General features: G+C 31.9%; 1 protein-coding gene across 4 annotated transcripts in view; it reads left to right on the forward strand.

Moving 5' to 3' along the window:
• The window catches only part of Tpst (tyrosylprotein sulfotransferase), a 533,460-nt gene that overhangs the window by 215,703 nt on the left and 300,708 nt on the right, over positions 1 to 17,049 (forward strand). For 2 of the 4 annotated variants that reach the window (XM_072532279.1, XM_072532278.1), the window contains one exon: positions 15,008 to 15,069. The exons of the other annotated variants lie outside the window; for them this stretch is intronic. The gene's annotated coding sequence lies outside the window, so the exon portion shown is untranslated. The remainder of the gene's footprint in view (positions 1 to 15,007; positions 15,070 to 17,049) is intronic. 4 annotated transcript variants of the gene reach the window in all.

The following is a 17,049-nucleotide window of genomic DNA, read 5'->3' on the forward strand; positions in this document are numbered from 1 at the left end:
CTTGTATTATTATTATAAGTCTAATTTATGTTCGATCTCACTCTGACACCATTTGTTGTGAATTTATTAATTGTTAAGTCTTTAATTTATAATGTCTTGTTCTTATCTTAATTCATTAAAAAGCACAATGACTGATATTTATTTATTTTCACTAAACATACATAATTTATTAAAAAGCGAACGTAACATTTTATCGCGAGCGCGTCGTCCGAATTAACTGTCCCTTCCAAATAAAGTTCCGTTATTATATACCAGTGCCGTTATCTCGAAAAATCCAAAACCTTCGATGGCGAAACGGTAAAGACAAACTGGATTTCCCTCGCATTGGTTCTGGAAGGTCGCTCAGGTAAATCGAGGCCTCTCGTAAACTCTACAACATATTAGAATAAAAACATGTTTTAAAGGTTAAAACTATGACTCATATTTTTACGTAACAATATATTTATTTCCAACGAATGTAGATGAAGTCATAAAAACTACACATACACAAAAAAATAAAAAATCGCCAGGTATAGATACCTTTAGATCAGAAATGTTAAAAGAAGTTGCAGAACAAATTGTTAAATCATTGACTTATATAATCAATAACTGTTTCAGATTAGGTGTATTTCCCAATGTATTAAAAACAGGTACAATTAAACCGCTTTTTAAACTCGTAGTGAACTTGGAAACTATAGACCAATATGCTTGACTTCGAATCTCAGTAAAGTAATCGAAAAAAATTATAAAATCTCGCCTAAATAATTTTTTAAACAAACATAATATATTATCTGAAAGTCAATAAGGCTTTAGAAAGGGAAGGTCTATAGAAGATGCAATTGATAAAAAATATTTACAATTCTTTAGATAATAAAAAAGTTTCTTTATGTATATTTGTAGATCTCTCTAAAGCATTTGATACTGTAGAACACAAAATACTGTTAGATAAACTAAAAAATTACGGCTAAGTGTGGCCTTCAAATTGGTAGAGAGCTACTGAAGTGACAGACAGCAAAAGGTAACTGTAGGGTAAAATCAGCAATACCAGAACTGTGACTTACGGAGTCCCGCAAGGAACGGTGTTGGGGCCGCTTTTATTTACAATTTATATAAACACTTTACTTACATTACAGACTTCAGGCCAGATCATAAGTCTCGCTGACGATACAGCTATTTTTTATAGCAATAGCAATTGGAAAATGTCGAAATGGACTTTGTAAAAGATAATAAAATGGTTTCAACATAACCAGTTAACATTAAATATTGAAAAAACTAAATACTGGCCATTTTCGTCATACACCACTGGGCTACCAAATTTCAACTAACTTGAAATTGACAACGATACAATTCCAGAAGCAGAAAAGATTAAGTACCTTAGTATTGTAATAGACAGACAACTAAAATGGGATCATCATATCAGATATGTAGTCCAAAAAATAAGAGGTTTACTCCCAAACAAATATCTTTGCAACTTCTTACGATGTTCACCACTTAAAGATTTTATACTATTCTCTGGTACAATCACAATTAACCTATGGGATTATTGGATGGGGTGGAGCCTACAATGCTCAAAATCTAAATGTTATACAAAACTGGATAAATAGAATAATATATAGAAGGGGTATAAGATCTTCAGTGGACCAATTATTTACAGTCACTTCATGGATTTAAACCAGTTGTACTCCTACAAATCGTTATTATATTTACACAGTGAAAAATCATTTCTGAATTGTAACCACCATACATTGGCCAATGTTGCATTGATTTTTTGGGACCAAAAATATTTAATTGCCTACCATCCCCCATCAAAACAATACAAAACTATAGGAAATTAAAAAAAAAATTAAAAGAATTGATCCATCATAATAGATATAAATTGCATGAATTAATGATCAGCCATTAATGAGCTTAAATTTCAAATAAATGTTATATTTTTAAATTTTTATGTTTTCCTAAGTGTAATTGGTCAATAGTTTGTTACAATTTTAAAATTTTTATAACTGTAATTTGTGCGAATATGTTAAAAAAAAATTTCAACCCTTACATACAAGTTGTGGTCCATGTGACACACAACTTCTGTGAGAAACTGATTTTATTTAAATATTGTACAAAATATGTAAATTTATATCGTAAGACTTTTTTGTTATAAATATACTCGAACTCCAAATGTCGAACTGTCTGTCGATTGTCTCTTGTCTGTCGAACGTCGAACTCGACTCTTGCCGTCTTCGTCTTACCTTAAATCTTGACCTTGACTGATGAAGATGAAATACAAAATAATATTTTCGGCGATACCATATTATGGTATCGAATCGTTCGATACCAAACCATTCGATACGATACTGGAAAGTATCGTTTGTTCTGGTATCGATACCAAAACTACTAAGTTATCGAGTAAAAGTATCGATACTCCGATAGAAGTATCGTTAGCATCCCTACTGCTGCCTATGTTATTCGGATTCTTCTAGTTATCTCTGCCGTTTGACACTCTTGCCTAGTTTGATAATATAACCTATATATATATATATATATATATATATATATATATATATATATATATATATTATATATATATATATATATATATATATATATACATCTAGCGGTTAATCTGAGCTCCGTTCTAAAACGGTATCATACTAACTCCAGTAGAATATACACCGTGTATAGTATTATCTAAATAGCGCTTTATTTAGACTCCGACCAACATGTAGGATTAAGTGGACTCCACAACAGGATAAATCATTTGTGGGATCCGTATTTACCATTTTGCGTACACTTCTAATCTCCTGAGATGTTGCCAATAATTGTATTAGTAGTAGATTTTCAAATTTTACAGCTGGTACATTTTGGAACTTGAAATTTATTTAAATATCCATCAATTTAGTCATGGAGGAATTTCAGGATTATTTGGATAATGTAGTTAAATATAAATTGTTAACCGACACATAACTTTATTTTACTTTTTAGTTTTAATAAACAAGGCGGTAATTTATATTACTTGTTTTATATATTTTTAAACATAAGAAAGTGTGTATTATAAACGTGGAAAAGTTAAGTTTCCATTTTTATTAATTAGTATTTTTTATTAAAAGGCATTGTTACTAAAACATTTAGTTCATAAATGTACGTACATCGGATAGAGTAATCGTGTAACAGTTTATGAAAGTAGAAGCCCCTTCGGTAGGATTATAATGCTTGTTACCCTATTAATATAATTAAAGAAAACTCAAACAACAGGGAGATCTTTGTAATTTTTGGATTACTGCAGTTTATGACATGCAATGTTTGTTTTATAGCGTAGTTGAATTTAAACTACAATAATTTATAAATCAATCTTTAATAACATACTTTTTTACTGCCTAATTTCAATAGATATGTCGATTTTTAATTAAAATATTTAATGCATTAAAGTCGCGTAGAGATTTTCACTAAACATTTAATTTTAAAGCTATTATTATATTAGTCCAAAAAAAAGTATAAAAGTCTAGGGAATTCAATATCCCACTATGGATTTGTTTTATAGATTATCGTAAAGCGTTCGACAGAGTCAAATGGATACACTTATGACTGATGCTAAAAGAATTAGGTGTACAACAACACCTAATTTTGCTTATAACTGAACTGTACGAACACACTACTGGACCATTTAAACTAACATTAAAAGAAGATTGAAAATCAAAACGAAATATAAGTATCTGGGAAAAATTTCTCAAACGATATTAATATTAAAAGGGACTTTAAAGAGCATCTGACAAAGCATGCTAAACCTTAAGGCGACTAAACCACACAAAATGGTTATTTGAGAAAAATTATAGCTCGTTCCAGAAAGAATTGTAAATATAATAACATTAATGTAGATTAAGAAGAAACGCTGAAGAAAAAAACAGTAGCGGTTAGCCTAAATAAAGAAAGGCAAAAAGAAGATGTAATTTGATGTTTTGAAAAAATCTGATCCGAAAACTGTTTGAAAAACATCTCATAGTATAGACATAGAGCGCGGCGGTGCCTCTACCGTCTGGCGGCCTATATCGGAAACTTTTACTACCATTTGACTATTTGTGTACAATTTTGTGTATGGTTAAGTGGCACACCACAAAAAGTGTTTTTATTTTCTCTTTTGTTCAACAATGAAAATGTATTGCTATACTTCTAGATGTTCCAATACAATAAAGGATAATAAACATAAAGCACAGGGTAAAAATTTTTATTATTTTCTCTGCACTAGTTATTATAAACACATAAGCTATACTACAATTAAAAACTATGACCTCTATGAAAAAAATACGGTAGACTATGACTACATTTGTGCTTTAGCACTATAGTAAGAACAAGATAAAATTCTTAATTCCTACATAATTATATTAACGAGAAGTTAATAAAACTTTTGTTCGTTATCAGTAAGAGAAAGCGCATTTCAGAATATATTATGAAAAATGTTGTTGATATTACAATATCAGATGATAGGAATACAAAAATAAAAAACAACTTACCTTTTCAAAACAACAATCAATCACTTCATTTTATCACGAAAAATTTAAAAATTGCAATGTAATTGAACCCATTTTGCGAGCTATAGTTACATTGATACTTATGTGGCAATTAGCTGTAAAGTCATTAGTCTTTCGCGTCGTATCATATTTTCCTAATATTTTTTGTAGGCAAGCGGTTTAGTTTGTGTAATATAATATCCCCAATTCGTCTCATAATATTTAGTTTTCAAAACAGCTGTTAATAATTCGTTCACATTTTTTAAAGCTCTTTGCAGTACATTTGAAAATAAGTCGACAGTAAGATACTTTATTAATTAGTTTATTAGGTAAGCCTAGTTCTGCCATGGTATTTCATAGTTTTATTCTTATGATTATCTCAGTGTTTGTTTAAAATCTATAAATAACTAGTTTAATGTTTTTTTTGTATTCCCAACATTTCTAATTAACTGCCTAATAGTCAATAATTGATTATTCACTCAATCGTTCCAGGTGTATTAGAAAAAATATTGTATATCCTAATAATTAATAGATATATAGCTTATATATAGCTTATATCGCTATAGTTTGTGTAGTACATTTTATTATCCCTTTTGTGTATGGTATGCTTTTCAGCAAGTTGGTACTTGCTCTTACTTCTAAATTGACAGATCAGCTGTTTAACTGCCTGTGCTTAACTTTCTTCTTCATTTCGCAAATATATATAAAATTTATAAAACTCTGACATACCGTTAATTAAAATATTGGATACCCTATACTATTCAATCAACGGAAATACTAAGATCACACGGGGAGAATCTGTCTCTATCTAATTAGCCTTTTTCGGTCCATCTTTGGACATAGGCCTTCCCAATCCTTTTCCATTTTTCTCTGTCTGTCGGTATAGTTATCCACCTAGAGCCCACGTGCTTCTTGATATCATCTGCCCGTCTCATTTGGGACCTTCCTCTGCTTCGTTTATATTCCCACGGTCTCCAACTTATAAGAATTTTGTTCCATCGGTCTTTTTTTTGTCTTATATTGTGCCCGGCAAATCTCCATTTCAATTTTGCAACTTCTTGTCTAACATCCCTCACTTTTGTTTTCTCTCTTATCTACTTGTTTCTCTTTTTATCCATTAGTCTTATGTGCAACATTTGTCTTTCCATTGCTCTTTGGGTTTTTATGGTTATGTCCATGTTTGCTTTTGTAAATGTCCACGTTTGAGAACCATAAGTTAGAACAGGGAGTACGCATTGATTGTATACTTTAGTCTTAAGATGTTGTGGATATCTTTTGTTTTAAAGAATGTAGCTTAGTTTGCCAAATGCCGCCCATGCCAGTCTAACTCGTCTTTTTATCTCTGCTGTTTGGTTTTCTTTGTTACGTTTTATAGTTTGATTCAGATATATATAATCCTGAACTTGTTCTACTTCATCTTGTCCGATCCTCATTGTGCTGTTTTCATCTGTATTTGTTATAATTTTGGTCTTGCTGTAATTCATAATAAGGCCTATCTTTCCAGCTTCTACGTCCAGTTCTTTCATCATTTCAAATAATTCTTCTCATTTATCTGTTATCAATGCGATGTCATCAGCGTATATTAGATGGTTCAAGCGTTGTCCACAAATTGTTATACCTTTTTCTTCCCATTCTAATCTTTTAAAAATATCTTCTAGAGCCTGATTGAAAAGTTTCGGTGATATTGTGTCACCCTGTCTCACGCCTCTATTTATTTGTATTGATTTTGTTTATTCATATACTTTAATTGTTGTTTTGGCTTCCTTATATATATTGGCTATTAGTTCCGTATATCTGTGGTCAATTCTGCTGTTAATCAAAGAACTTTTCACTGCCCAATGTTCGACACTGTCGAAAGCCTTTTCGAAATCTATGAACGCTATATATAGAGGAATATGGTATTCATTTGCTCGTTCTATAAGTATTTTCATACTTAGTAAATGGTCACTTTTGCTGAATCCCTTTCTAAAACCAGCTTGTTGGGTTTTCATCGAATTTTGTCGTCAATCTATTGGTTAAAATTTTTGTTGGGAGTTTATACATTACATTGAGGAGTGTTATGGGACGGTAGTTTTTTATATCTGCTTTATCTCCTTTCTTGTGTAGGATAATGGTTACAGATTCCTTCTAGTTGTTTGGGATTCTTTTTTCTTTTAATATCTTGTTAAAAAGAGAATGTAGAGTGTTAATTACCACTTTTCCACCATATTTCAGCATATCTGCAGTTATTCCATCTTTTCCAGGCGATTTGTTGTTTTTCATTTCTTTCAATGCCTTCTTTATTTCTGATTTGCTTATTTCTGGCTGTAGCTCTGAGTTGACATTTTTTACTTTAGCCTTAAGTTGGTTTTTAATTGTTTCTGGTGGTTCCTTTTTTGTTTTATATAGTTCTGAGTAGAAATGGTGGATAATATTTATATTGTCATCTTTAATGTTTGTTTCTAGTCCGTTTTCATCTTTTATTTTGTTTATTTCACACTTACCTAATTTCGGTCTTAAGCATTTCATATTTTTGTTGTTTTGTATTACTTTTTCTATTTTTATTTCTTGTTCTTTTCTCTTATTTTCTCTTATCATTCTGCTTATTGTTTTATTGATTTCTACATATTTCTACATATTTCTACATTCCTTCTTTTATCCATAAGCTTCTTTGTTTCTGTTGATATATAGTTGTTCTTTTTTAGATCCTTTTTTGCTATTTCTTTTCCTGATGTAATCATCGTTGCTGTAAGTATGTTGTCTATTTCATCTATATCTTTGTCATCACTGTCTAATTTTTAAGTAAGTTGTTCTTTTAATAGGTCTTTGTATATCTCTTTATATTGCCCTAGTTTGTTTCTATCTACTAGATCCCAGGTTTTAATTATTTTTCTTTTCATTTCATAGTTACCGTCAACACTTATTTTTGCTCTGACTATCCAGTGATCGCTACCTGTTGTGAATCTGTTAAGAACTGTTACATCTTTAATGATATATCGTTCCGTGGACAGTATGTAGTCGATCTCATTTTTTGTGGATCCATTAGGGCTGATCCATGTCCACTTTCGTTGGGGCTTCTTTTTGTAAAAGGAGTTCATTGCGTATAGATGCTTTTCTTCTAGGTAGTTCATCAAAGTAGCACCTCTATCATTTCTCTGACCATACCAGAAATCTCCTATTTTAGTTTCTTCCTTGTTTAGTTTTCTACCCAGTTTGGCATTGAAATCTCGAATTAGTAGTATAAGACGATTTTTATGTTCTTCCATAGTCTTTGATATATCTTCATAAAATAGTTCGATATCTTCGTCATCATAAGCTGTCATGGGGGCATATACCTGGATAATTTTAATTGATGTTCTTCTTATTTTAAGTATGACATAGGCTGTATTCGGGTTTCTTCTTTTCGTCGAGTTTCTGATAGGCCTATGATATCTCATTTTATGTTTGTTAATTCTTCTTCCAATTCATGTACTTTTTCATCCGTAGACATTGATCTAATATTGTATGTCCCTATTGACAGGTTGACGGATTTTTTTGATTTATGTTGTGTTCGTCTTAGTGGGTTTTTGTTTTTATCTATCAAAAGCGAATTATTGCGTCTCCCAGATACCGCGAGGCAGACCTTTGAGGTGTGGGATAATATTATGGGTTATTTCTGGTTTCGTCATAATTTACACTGAAATTACTAACAAGAGAGTGCTCTTACTTCCACGTGTTCAAATTGATATATAGTACCAACAGATGCTAGTTATATACCATCAGTACTAATAAAATAAAAACTATCAAATTAATGTCAATTTCACAATAAAAAGTAGAAGAGAAAAGTAGAACACAATAAAAGTAAAAGTAGAAGAAGAACTAACCGACCCCATTGAAGCTGGTAATGGGATAAGACAGGGAGATTTCCTGAGTCCTCTATTGTTCAACCGTATTATGGATGAAATAATAAAAAAGTAAGAAATAAAAGAGGATACTAAATGGGAGAAAAACAAATTAAAATAATCTGCTATGCAGACGACGCAATACTATTCTTTCAAAGTGAAGATGATTTACAATGTATGCTACACCAATTTCATATAACCGCCAGAAAATTTAACATGTTAATTTCCTCAAAAGAGACAAAATGCATGGTTTCAACAGCAAGTTTACTAATATGTTAATTGGAGCTGGAAGGTCAGATAATAGAACAAGTGATGGAGTTTAAATATCTAGGTATCACATTATCTAGCTACGGAAAGCTCGAAACTTAAGTGGAAGATCCACTGAATAGAGCAAACAGAGCCGCAGGCTGCCTAAATGAAGCAATATGAAGAAATAAAAATATCGGGAAAGAAACCAAAGGCAGAATTTACAAAACAGTTATCAGACCAATAATGACATACGCAGCAGAAACAAGACCTGACACAGAGAGGACAAAAAGGATGTTAGAAACAACAGAGATAAAAACACTTAGAAAAATTGATGGTAAGACATTATGGGACAGAGCTAGAAGTACAGATATACGATGTAGATACAAGGTGAAGAACATTAAGAACTGGTTAAGAAATAGAAGAGTAGAATGGAACGATCATATAAGCCGAATGACAACAAATAGAGTAGTAGACACGGCAAGAGACGGTTACCCAATAGGAAGACGATCAGCAAGAAGACCACGAAAACCATGGAACGGCAACTTACTGGAGACACATTGAAAAACAGACAGAGTAATGTCTATATAAAAAGAAGAAGAAGAAGAAGAAAAAGATACACAGGATTGACAGGATAAACAATAAAATAGCTGCAAGAAAGAGAAAATGAATCAGTCATATTAATGTAGAATAGCAGAGGACAGAGTATTTGTCATAGCCTTAGACAAGTGCCGAATTGAAAAAAGACCACAGGTCGTTCAAAGAAGACGGAACTCTAGAAAGAAAATAGAATAGATTAAAAAAAAAAATAAAAGCATAAACATGTCTTTTCCTACTCTTTTAATATTGAAAATAAGCAAATAGAACCTTGAATTAAAATGTAACCTTTGATATCTGTGATAAACCCATCATCACCTGAACAATGGCGCCATGTATGAAGTTGAAATTTTTTACACCTATTTTAACTGTTTATTTTTTTATTATCTATATATGAGTTACGAACGATATCACAAACTTATTTATTTTCCACAAACAGGCTCTTTAATACCTTAAATTATTACTATACAAATCTGATTCGAAATATCGTCAAAAAGTAATACACGGCATGTAAAATTTAAATTTTCAATAAAAAGTAAAATATTAGGCATTACTTATGGGGTTCAAAGAACGAGCCTTTACGAAAATTTAAGTACTAAGAAGATCAGAACAATCGGGCATACCCAGGGTAATGATTAAATAATTAATCGGCTAATTCGTCAGTCGCCCCTTTAATATGATTTTGTCAAATTGGTCCGTTTTAGGACCAACTATTCTAATAACATGTGTTTATAACTGTTAAGGGTATATCTAGAGATCAAGAAATTTTACTTTACTTAAACTTATTAGACATATGCGCTTAATACGAATCTGACTTATTTCTAGTGCAGGAAACACATATAGGGCCTAACGTAGGGTATTTGGTATAAAGCTTATCGCTGAAAACCACATTATAGATATAGACATGCTATCTCTGTCGGAAAAAAAGCAAAGAATAACTCAAAGTAAGAAAAGACAACACCAGTCAGCTTTCAGAGAACCTTTCAACGATGTTGAGCTTGGATCCACCATCTACATATTTAATGAAAAATAATACAACTACCGACATTGAGGATCTGAGCACTATTACGAAATCTGGACCAAAAACACCACAATGGCTTATCCGGATGATGAACAACTGTATTCAAATTATGGAAACACCCACAATCTAGAGACAAGCCAAAGTTGTTACCTTGCTTAAACCTGGCAAAAACTCCAACGACCACAAAAACTATCGGCCAATATCTTTATTTTGTCAGCTATTTAAAATACTTTTGCACAAGATCGTTAATATGATTTCACCGATATTTGAAGAAAAGCTCAAATTAAAAGACAAAAGTGGCTATAGATAGGGAAGATCATGTAGATTACAAATGCTAAATCTTACCCAACACATCAAAGACGGGTACGAAAAATATCGGGTATCAGGGGTGGTATTTTTCAATCTAAATGCCGCTTACGACACCTTAAATTACCAAATATTTCTCGAAAAACTATATGATATCCCCTTAGATAACAAACTCACTTATATTATTTGCGTATGCCTACACAAGAGAATATTTTTTGTATCACTCAATGTTAAGAATAGCAGATGAAAAACGGTCTCGCTTGGGGTAGCATAAAAGCACCTACACTGTATAACATTTACCCAAACGATCAACTCATACCGGTAGATAATAGGACTAATGTTATAAAGACGATACACCTATTATTGCACAATAAAAATAAACTATGAATCAATTTTCAGCCAAAACCCCTGAAAAACTCATGTGCGCTCCTCAATTTTCCTAACGTAGACGCTTTCACAAACTGAACATCCAATAATGTCATGAAATTGTTGAACTGTAGACTTCCTATAAATTTTTTGAAAATAGTTTGTATCCCACGAGATCAGTCACAGATCATTGTTTAAAACTAAAAGGTAAATTGAGGACCAGAAATAATATTCTTCGCAAGCTTGTCAGCTACAAATGAGGCGTACGTCCTTCCGCCTTTAAAACATAGACGCTTGCACTATATGCTTCTGCTGCCGAATATACCTTGATAGACAAATTAACCATTCTTTCTTTTTGTGCACACTACTACCCATTTAAACACAAAAATATCTATTGCAGCACTTAACCATATTTATTTTGAGATAACCTTCTATCGAGATATCATATGAGTATACAAATAAGACCAGAACTAAAATAATAAAAAAGCTTTATACAAGATATCGCAGAAGAGTAGATGAAATAAAAGTAGTTTTTATTAATCGGGTGCTTACATAAAACGTACAAAGACATACTCACGTAAACAAAATACATTACGAAATTTCTGTAATAAAAAAAAACATCGAATTCGGCATTGAACTAATAAAATTATATTAAATAAAAAAACAACATTTCTAAAAATGCAGAAAAAATAAAATTTTCTATGCAAGCGAACATTCCATTAAATAATAAGCCGAAATCCTTTTGTATCTATATACCTGTTTTTTAAAGAACCAGTTACCTTTTAGTACGTAGTTATACCAGGTAATAAAGTATCCTCTGTTACACAGTGTAATGCATATGACATTACACTGTCTACAAATAGTAGATAAAAATAAGGAGCCCATATAAACCGTTCAGGGTATATGTTGAAAATATACGGTATAATCGCACAGTTGCCAAACTCTCAGAGCTTACTTAAACCGATAAACGTATGGTTCAAATATACAATGAAAAAGATCTGAACGACCCCTATAATATATACACGTGAACTAAACGATATACATTTATGATACAGGGGTATTTAGGGGCTCCAAAAATTTTTTATAAATTATGAAACTCTACATGTTGATGAATCGACAGAACCAATATTATGGAATGGTCAAGTGAGCTCCGTATATCGGTATCCACTTGACCACGGAGCTCAATTAAACCTGAATTTTAACATGGGCGGAGTCCACTTTATGCCGTAGATATATATATATATATATATATATTAGATTAGATTAGATTCTAATAAATTTATAGTTTTCTCCTGAAGAAGTCACAAAATCGTGACGAAATATTGAGACTGAACAAATAGAGTTTTATTTCCTGACCGATTGCTGATACTATAAATCAATATTTAAAACAGTACGGTCGAAAATAATTTGAACAATATATATATATATATATATATATATATATATATATATATATATATATATATATATATATATATACAATTCGACACTTTCGATCTCACTTCCATCAATGTCTATTGTGATATTTTTATTTTTCATAATTTTTGTTTTATTTAAATCCTTTTTTAACTGATATTTTAACTTTTAGTTTTCGGAGATTCTTGTTAAAGCTCCCTTAGCATGTACAGCAGTTCCTCTGTATTGTTGCTTGTGAGTAGTATGTCATCGGTAAATCTTAGATGACTTTAAAAGCTGCCATCGATTTTAATTCCGCGTTGTTCCCAATTTAACTTGACTTGACACTAAACTCTCCCAAATCTTCTCTAAAATGTTTGGTGGTTTGCCTAAAGCTAGTGTCTTACTTCTTCTTCTTCGTGTGCCTCATCCTTTATGGACATTGGCGATCATCACAGCCCATTTTACTCTACCTGCAGCAGTTCTGTTATTTTTTTTACTCCACTACTGCTTTAAAAATTTTCCACCAGGACGTGCGTCGTTTCCCCGGTCCTCTTTTTCTTCCACTTTCACTCTTTTCCAACTTATATTTTTCATTTCTTACTTGTGACCAAAGTAGCTCATTGTTTTCAAAGAAAAACTTTCTTCTATTTTCAATACTTGAACCGCGATGATCTATCAATAGGGGATGCCAGGAAACCAGAAGTAGCTGCATTACATAATGTTACTAAAGGAGGAGTTGACACTGTTGACTAGTTACCAAGCACATACGACGTTTCCCATAATAACAGCAGGTGGGCGTCAATGGTTTTCTATTCTTTGTTAAACTTTTGTGGAATTAACTCCCAAGTGATTTATAAAAAATGAACACAATTAGTTAAAAAACCTTGACGTGTCATTCATTAATTGCTGAATATTAGGAAGAAAGGCAGCAAAATCCGCGACTACCGCATACATTGCGTAGTTTAAAACACTCTATCAAACGACAAAGAAGCCAAGCTGATAATTCTAGACGCCACTCATCGCTACAATATTTCCTAATTGTTAATGGGACTAGAAGTTTGTTGTAAACCTTACTTAGGTACATTTGGTATTAATAAATGGACTGTACGCTACTGGCTTGAAGAAAATAGTGATGGTATTACTCCTGCTTCTAATGTTACTTACTAAAAATCTACAGAGACTGCTGCAAAGCGGCACACAAAGGACAAAGATTTCGTTAAAAGTATTTTCAATTCTCTACCAAAGATGCCGTTCCATCATTGCAGACAAACAACGAAAAGGAAGTACTTAAAGCCTAACGTAACATAACTTTCGCAACTATACAGTCCTTATCTCGAAAGATTGCCACAAGAAAATTTCAGTAGATTTACTTTTGAATCGATTTTTAAAAAAGAAAATTTGTCACTGTTTAATCCGAGGAAAGATCAATGCGATTTATGTTGTGCTCATAAAAGTGGAAACATTTCTGAAGCTGAGTATAATATTCATATACAAAATAAAGAAAGAGCACGAATTGTAAAAGGGCAAGACAAAGAAAGAGATTTAAAAGGTGAAGCACATGTGTTTACGCAAGATCTTTAAGGCCACTAAATTAGCTCTGATGGCCCAAGCCAGCGCATTTTATTATATAAAAAAGTTAAATTTACATAACTTTACTATGTATAACCTACACACACATGACGCGGTTTGTTACTGGTTCGACGAAACAGCCACAGAATTGGTATTCTCTTCATTTACTTCTTGCCATATACATACTTGGGAAAACGCTTTGCAAGAAAAACAGTTACCAGTTATCTTTTGGTCGGATGGCTGTAACTATCAAAACAGAAATACAATTTTATCTAACGCACTGCTACATTTCAGTAAAGAATAGAATATTAGTATCGAGCAAAAATTTTTGACCAAGAGATGGAATGTGATTCCGTTCATAGCGCGATTGAAGCAAAATTAAAAAATCGAGATATTTCTCTTCCTGGTCAGTATTCCTATATTACAAAAGAGGCCCGACATAAACCATTTCTATATAGAAGTTGCTATCTGGACTATAAGTTTTTTAAAGATTATTCTCAGCATTTTTTTTAATTTATGACTCCTTAAGACCAGGTAGACCAGCTGGTGATCCAACCGTAGTGGATATTAAAACGAATTTTGATGACTATTTTGACTATTCTGGTTTACCCAGAAGAAAAAAGCATTCATGGTAATTCACTCGCGAATGATCGCCCTTTAAACCAAGAGAAGCGAAAGTTTACCTATTCCAAATTTAACAACCTTCAAGAATTAAAACTTGTTTTGACGCATGATTGTCATTCGTATTACGATCAGCTGTCACATGATCAAAAGGATAGTTGAAATATCTTTTTCATTATTAATGTTATTTTCTGTTTAACAAATAAATACCTCCTTAATTTTGTAAGTTGTTTATTTATTATGTAGGACACAAAACCGCCTATCTAACTTGTCTATAATTTTATAATACAAAATACTGTCTAAGTAACAAAACAAACTGCAATTATGTAATTTCGCTAAAATAATTATATACTATTTTAAACAATCAAGAACTTAATAATTTAGGTCAAAAATTATTTTATTAATAACTTTTTTAATTCATTAGTTTTTACTAGTTCCTAAAAAATTATCTTTTTGGCACTTAGGTGGTTTTGGTTCTTCAACAACGATATATTAGTGGTAGATAAAAATATTTTAAATACAACAATTTTTCTAATTGTATTTTTCTTTTCTAGGTAAATAATTATCGACTATACAAACGCTTCAATTAATCCAGAGCCTTGATTGCGTGCACTGTGTAAGTCTAAATATTAATTCTCTTAGGCGTTATACCGCTATCTTTTTCGACGAAGTTAATTAATGATTTAATTAATTTAGAAGATAATTATAATTGATTACTTAGGGTACACCCGGGTTCGTTTTTATAAAGCACGAAAGTCAAGCCTCCCGTCCCTCGGACTCTATATTTTCCATCGTTTTTACTCGTGTCATAAAAATGTTTTTGTAGGTTGTATTTTATCGTATTTTTCAAATAAAGTTTTATATTTTCAATAATTAATTACGTTTTTTTTTGTTTAAAAGAGCATGCGGAGTATACTAGCAATTATGGAGCTAAAAATATTAAAAGTTAAAATTAAAACACTAAATTAACTGATCAAAACGAAAAAGGAGCTCCTAACTTAACTTATTGTAAATTGTTTATCCCATTAGGTAGAAAGTTTAATATGTACGTCCACCCAGTAGACATATAGCATTTTTCATATAAAATGCTTGCACGTCACAATTTATATACAGCTAATAATGCGAAACCCATACGGAACTGCTCGATCTTTCATAGGCGTCAACATGGTGTAATAATCAGAAAAATGTAATCATCATTATATGGGAAATTTTAGAATTAAATTGATTAAATAACCAAAAACATTTGTTCTTATTAATAATATAAATTCTATGAAATAACTTTTTAAGTCTAATAGTCCACAAAATAATAATTTTAATTAAATAGATTAGACAATTATACCCAACTGATACGGGAATACTTCAAATTTGATTGACAGTTCAGCGTGTGGCAAAAGTGTATAAGGGTAAGAACACGTAGAACGCTGGCGAACCGGCGCGCTTATTGCTGGTGCTGACAAGCGCTTATTTTCAGCGCTTGCCTGCTTTTACGTGGACAAGTAAAAAGCTGGATATCAGCATCAGTTTGTTTAAAACTTTTCGTAGTGAAAGATGTCGTTGGATTCCGAAACTGAAGATGAAATGTTTTTATTAGAAAATGCCCACTCAAAAATTTTACATAGAAGGAAGGATGGTGTGCATGAAATTAACCAAGCCTTTTCTACACCCAACCATCGCTTCAGCGCCGTCCGTTGTGATCGAAATAACTTTTTTTTAATCCAAACTATTCTTGCCAAAATAGTCCACCACAGCCTTGTGTAAATCCTCTCCTGTAGTAGTTCCTGACATTGGCAAAATATTCAAAAGTTCTTCAACAAACCTTGCACTGGTTCTGTCCAGGTAGTGCACGAAAATGACAAGTTGTGCTGTATTTGTAATGTCGCATGACTCATCCAATGCCAAAGCAAAATATTCAGTGACAGCCAAGATTTGTTTTAAAGCTTTGTATGTTTCATCCGCCAATATCAGTGTATTCCTTGTGCTTGACGTAGTAGATATTGAAATACGCTTAATAGTATTGGCAACATCCTTCTTATTTTGAAATAATGAATTTCCTGCTTTCATGTGTTTGCAAATGGCTTCATATGTTTGGCAAGCGTCCAGGAAATGCGTAAAGAAGCCTCAGAACATTTTTCTTCATCGGTCATTGATCGTTTAATAATTTCCGTAGATGTAGCGTAATTTGAAAGTAAACTCTTAAGTTTACTTTTACCAATTAGAGTTCCAGTTCGGTATTGTTCGTCAAATGTTTTATGTTTTGTTTCGTAATGCCGTTTAACATTCGAACTTTTAATTATTGCCACAGTCTGATGTCAAATCAAACAAACAGGTACTGCTCCAACTCGGTTTGGCAAAGTGAAACAATATAAATCTGTCCATTCTGGTTGAAACTGCCGGTTTTCTGATTCAATTTTTCTTCTCTTGACCAAAATAATATATCAAAGGCAACAATTAAAACTTATTCTTACAAATTATACATCGGACCAATCATGAGTCCCAGGGCCTTTAACTTATATATGTCAAACTTTTCCACAGGTATATCGATTTATTTGAAATTAAAAGATTTACGAGCTGTATGTTAAAGGAAAAAGCTATTTCT

The sequence above is a fragment of the Diabrotica undecimpunctata genome, chromosome 5 (assembly GCF_040954645.1).
Source record: "Diabrotica undecimpunctata isolate CICGRU chromosome 5, icDiaUnde3, whole genome shotgun sequence".
Lineage (NCBI taxonomy): Eukaryota > Metazoa > Arthropoda > Insecta > Coleoptera > Chrysomelidae > Diabrotica > Diabrotica undecimpunctata.